The sequence below is a fragment of the Trichosurus vulpecula genome, chromosome 3, assembly GCF_011100635.1.
Source record: "Trichosurus vulpecula isolate mTriVul1 chromosome 3, mTriVul1.pri, whole genome shotgun sequence".
Lineage (NCBI taxonomy): Eukaryota > Metazoa > Chordata > Mammalia > Diprotodontia > Phalangeridae > Trichosurus > Trichosurus vulpecula.
The window spans coordinates 58,458,128-58,464,127 of NC_050575.1; positions in this window are offsets into that span (position 1 = coordinate 58,458,128).

Sequence of the window (6,000 nt, forward strand, 5' to 3'; positions counted from 1 at the left end):
ATTTCTCCTGGATCTTATGTGTTGAATTTTCCATTAAGTTGTGCTGTTTTTGTCACAAATACCTAAAAATCTTCAGTTCATTAAATGTCTTCTTTTTTTATTCAGGGTTATGTTTAACTTTGCTGGATAAATTACCCTTAGTCATAACCCCAGATCTTTTGCTTTACAAAATATAGTATTCCAAGACCTACAGTCCTTCAATATAGTAGCTGCTAGATCTTAATGTAATCCTTATTGTAACTCCATGATATTTAAAAATTGTTATTTTTTCTTGTTGCTTGAAATATTTTGTCCTTAACCTGGGAGCTTTGAAACTTGGCTATGATATTCTTGTAAGTTTTCTTGCTGGCATCTCTTTCAGGTGGTGATCGGTGGATTTTTTTTTTTCTATTTCTGCTTTGCTTTCCTGTTCTAGAACTTCAGGGCAGTTTTCCTTGATAATTTCTTATAAAATTGTATCAAAATTCTTTTTTTTTAATCAGAATTTTCAAGTAGTCTGAATATTCTTATATTATTTCTCCTAGATTTGGTCTCCAGATTGGTTGTTTTTCTGATGAGATGTTTCACATTCTCTTCTATTTTTTCACTCTTTTGATTTTGTTTGATTATTTCCTGGTATCTTAGAATGTCATTAGCTTCCCCTTGCCCAATTCTAGTTTTCAAGGAATTATTTTCTTCCTTAAGCTTTTGACACTCTATTTCAAATTGGTTAACTTTCTTTTCCTAATAATTTTCTTGGATTGCTCTTGTTTTTTTTTTTCTAATTTTTCCTTGATCTCTTTTATTTGATCGTTAAAGTCCTTTTTAAGTTCTTCCAAGAACTCTTTTTCTGCTTGGGACCATTTGACTTTTCTCATTGAAAAGGGAGTAAATTTTTTTTAGCTCCATTATCTTCCTCTGAATCTGAACTCTGATCTTCCTTATCTCCGTAGTAGCTATCTATGGTTGGGCTCTTTCTCCTTTGTTTGCTCATTTTTATTTTTATTTTGTTTTACTTTGGTTTTTAGCAGCTATTAGTATGATCAAGTTTTAGTCCCAAGACATGGGGAATGATACCCCAAGCCGCAGGTCCTTCTTACTGTTATTTTTGAGCTCTGCCTTGGGGCCCAACCTTAGGCTCTCCTCTTCACTCCTGAGCTATAGCTAGGGCCCCCAGCCATGCTGTTTCACAAATGCTCTTGCTCCCTGTGGTCCCTCCCATGGCCGTAAACTACAGCTGTCCTCTCTGCCCTGGAAATGAAATCAGGGACTCTCCTGCAAGAGCCCACAGCCAGCAGGGTTTCTGCCTCTCTGCTACCTCATTCACCAGGCATATGGTAGCTCTTTCTCCCCACAGCTGCAACCATGACCCCCGATGTTTCTTGTCAGCTCAGCTGTGCTTTTCAGCCCTTGACAATGAAAGAGCCTTCAGTCTTCTCCTACTCAACCTTCCAATCCCCACACTGTCAGAGAGGTGAAAGCTACTGAGACTGAGGCTACCTCCCAACCCAGCTACTGCTAGAGCTTGTTGTTTATGAATCCCACAGAGTCATCCTGGAGGTGTTTGCATTTCACTCAGGCCAAACTTCCACCCCTGGAGGTCCAGTCTTTCCTGGGGACTCCTTAGGTTGTCTTAGGAGGACAACTGCTTTATCCCACTTTTATTTATTTACACTGCTCTACATTCCCTCTGAGGTGATGTTCTGTCTTTTTTTGTGGAGGAAATTTGGAGAGCCAAAAGTTTTCTGACTTACTCCACTATCTATCCAGAGTCCTCCCCTGAATCAACCTTAAGGATCTCATCCAACCCTAAACTGAAGTAAAAATCAAATGTATAATGTCCTTGACAAGTGGTTGCCCATGCACTGCATGAAGGCCTCCAAGGATGGAGAATTTCTTACATCCCTAGATAGAATGTAAGTTCCTGGAGGGCAAGGCACTCAACTATTGAATTTTTGTCTTTGTATCCCTGAAATCTAGCACAAGACCTGACATGTAGGAGGGTCCTAATAAGTGATTACTGACTGATTGATTGCAATATAGTCCATTCCACTGTTAGACAGCTTTAAGTTTCCTTCCTTCTTTAACTCAGAAGTAGAAGAGGATGAACGTTCTCTGCTGACTGGATTCAGGGAGTCTTGGAAAAAGACTAGTACATTACCAGGACTGTTTTTGCCAACTCCAGTATACGTACACACACCAGTGGAACTTGACTGTACCTTTTTGCCTTGCCTTAGACAAGTCATTCAGAGTATACTTTTATGGATACAATCTATCTCTCCTGAACTCCCAACCATGGCCTTTATTCTGCTCTCCAAGAATACAATGAAGAAGCTTATTCCCCTCTTCTAAATGATAACCTTTCAAATGCTTGAACACCATGATTTATTCCCCTCTTATCTTTTTTTATTCCCCTAAGCAAAAACATCTGCCCTTTCAACCAATCCCTGCATATCATGGTTTCATATCTTTTTGTTGCCTGTATTCTTGGAATGTACACTGCAAATTATACCAATTATAGGCCGTTCTCAGGTTTTATAGAAGCCAGGTTTGGGAGGAAATATGGGCATATTAAGGTCAACATGCTACTTAAAAGAGGTTACCAAGATTACTAGGCCAAATAGTCTGGGTGCTAAATGTAGGGTACAGAGCAAATGCTGTGAGAATTCTGGGGAAGGGGCAGAGGAGGCAGACCATGAGGGCTAAGTTAGTCTTCCTGAAGGAGCTAAGACTTGATCTGGGCTTTGAAGGATGGATAAGGCTTAGGCAAAGAGAGGAGGTAGGTTCAGACAATTTACGCCCATGGAAGGTTTATCAAAATAGTAAAACATTTTATAGGATAAATTTCTCTTTTATTGAAAACTTTGCTAGTTCCATCATAATCTTCATAATTAGATTAGGCAAAATCATTCAACAAACATTTATTTAGTACCCATACTGTTCTTTGAGGCCTGAGGGTTTAAAGAAGGCTTTCAGTCTTTGCCCTCTAGAAGCTTCTTGACTCACTCTGAAGTTCACCACTGATTTCCACTTTGCCTGTGTGGTAGGATTGGCAAGTGGTGGCATCTCATTGTAGCTGAGAAATAAACTTGGAATCATAGCATTATAAGATTTAGAGTGCTGAGGGGCCTTAGAGACCACATGGTGCAGCTCCCTCCTTACACAGAGAAGGAAATAGGCCTTGAAAGGTTAAGTAACTTGTCTGAGCTTAGCCTAAAAGGGCCAAGATCTCCCAATACATCCCGGGCCATCTCCAGTTGTCTTGGTGAATGTCAGGCCACTGGACCCAGATGGCTCTGGAGGAGAAAGTGAAACTGGTGACCTTGCGCAGCTTTCCCTCACTCAAATTAAAGTCAACTGCAAGTCATGTCATCATTTCCCTGATGTCATGGTCCTCTTTGAGAAAGAAGGACAAACACAACAATTTGTCTGAGATCATATTTGACTCCAAACAGTCAGAAAACTGAATGTATGAAATGTCTACTATCAGGCACTGTGCTGATGACTGAGGATAGATTCAAAGAAAGCCAAAAGACAGCCCCTACTCTCAAGTAGCTCAGGGTCTAATGTGGGAGATGACATGTAAACAACAACATATAAACAAACTATATATAGGATAAATTGAAGCTAATCAACAAAGGAAGGGACAATCATTAAGGAGGATCAGGAAAGGCTTCTTGTAGAAGGTTGGACTGGGAAGAAGCCAGAGAATCCAAAAGGCAAAATTGAGGAGGGAGAAAGTTAAGGCATGGAGTACAGTCAGTGAAAATGCCTGGAGTCTAGAGACGATTCTCTTGTTTCAGGAAGAGAGAGAGAGAGAGAGAGAGAGAGAGAGAGAGAGAGAGAGAGAGAGAGAGAGTGAGAGAGAGCGTTGGGGGGGAGAGGGGCTGGAGTCAGAAGACTCATCTTCCTGAGTTCAAATCTGGTCTCAGACACTTGCTAGTTGTCTGACCTTGTAAGTCACTTAACACTGTCTGCCTCAGTTTCTTTATCTGTAAAATGAGCTGGAGAAGGAAATGGCAAACCACTCCAGTATCTTTTAACAAGAAAATCCCAAATGGAGTCATGAAGAGTCATACAGGACTGAAAAACACTGAATAACAAAGGGATATCAAAAAGTGTTTTCTGCGCAAGGGCATCTAATAAATTGATAGTGGAGCTGAGATTAGAACCCAGCTCTCTTTCTTTCCTCTTGCTGGGAACCTGAAATTGATTCCATTCCTTTTTTATCCCAAAGACAAACAATAGAGAGGTAGGTATCTCTCCTCTAACCTAGCCATCACATAGGCCAAAATGATAATGTTGATTTTTAGAAAATTGTTTCATCTGTTAAATAGTTAAATTGGAAAGTAGAAAGGTATTTACTTCTCCCTTTTAAAAATCCTGTGAAGTACTTTCCACTTAGGTGGAAATCATTTGTTTTTCTGTGGTTGAGTAGTCCTTGAAAGAAATTGAAAAATGTTACTCCTTCTGTCCTTTGTGCTCAATATAATGATTCTATTGTTGTGGGTCTGGAGATAAAATTCCATTATCAATGAGAATTAATGAGAGAAATAATGCTCCTTGAGAGGAGGGACTGTTTTGTCATTTTGTCTTTAAATGCCTGCCTCCTTTGTCTTTCCCAGGGCCTTGCACATAGCAGGAGCTTATTAAATATATGTTGAACTGAAATAGTTTGGAACAGGACCAATATCTCACTTAGATCCTGTGTGAGGAGAAATTTGAATTCTAATTTTGGTTTCTGATAAGCTGATGACATCGTAAGGGTAGGATTATGGTGTTTTCAAAGACCTTTCCAAAGACCAGCCTAGACTCCATCCACTGGGGACACTACAAAATCCACCAGCTCTGCTGCGCCGATAAGGAAGGGCTTCTTAAACTATCTAATTTTGTTTCTCTTTGATTTCTTATTCTCCTTCTTTGTCTAGCAGGCCTTGTTGCTCACTGCAGGTCAGAAAGGTTATTGGAGAGTTTAGGGAGAAGTATCAGATGTCATTCTTAGACCTCAGTAGTTATCAGGGCAAGTAGTAGAACAGGAAAAACGCAGGTATAAGGGTGTAGGCCATGGCAGCATGTGATGCAGTGGAACGGACTGTGATGGCGTGGGGAGTGCATGGGTTTACTAGACCCAGATGTAACCCCATATGACTTTTCTTTAGCCAGAACGTCCACAGAATAGACAAAGAAGTGACAATGGAGAGGACAATGGCTATGGAGTCAAGGGACCTGGGTTCAATTTCACCTCTGACACCTTTGTGACCTAGGGCTAGTTATTTACCTTTCCTGAGCCTTATTCTCCTCAAATGTAAAATGAAGAAGGTTAGACTTTGGCCTTTGAGGTCCACGGTGGCTCATGAAGACCCTCTTAGCTCTCACTCTGTGGCCCTAGACTCAGAACCCTTGACTCTTAGAGTTGGAAGAAATGTCAGAGTAATTGGTGAAACCATGGTGGAATTTCTTTCACAGCATAGATCATAGAATTTAGAACAGGAACATAGCTTAGAGTCCAGTTTTATTGTTTAGTTGATAAGTTGTGTTTGACTCTTTGTGACCCTGTTTGGGGTTTTCTTGGCAGAGATACTGGGGTGGTTTGCCATTTCCTTCTCTAGTTCATTTTATAGATGAGAACCTGAAGCAAGTAGAGTTAAGCAAGTTGCCCAGGGTCTAGCATCCGAGGCTGGATTTGAATATTTGTCCTCCTGACTCCAGGGCTGGTGCTCTATCCACTGCACCACCTAGCTGCCCCTCAATACCTTCATTTTACACATGAGGCCCAATGTCACACTGGTAGTAAATGTCAGAGAGGGATTTAAATATTGAAGACACTCTTTCCAATGGTACTGCTGCTAGTTTTCCTAACAGGTGTTTATGGAGCCTTTTGGCTTCAGAATATCCGGTCACAGGAAGCTCACCACCTCCTAAGTCAGCCTAGTCCATTGTTGCACAGCTCAGTTGGAAAGTTAATCGTTCATACGAAGTTGAAATCTGCCTTCTTGGCAGTTCTGCTCACTGGTCCTACTT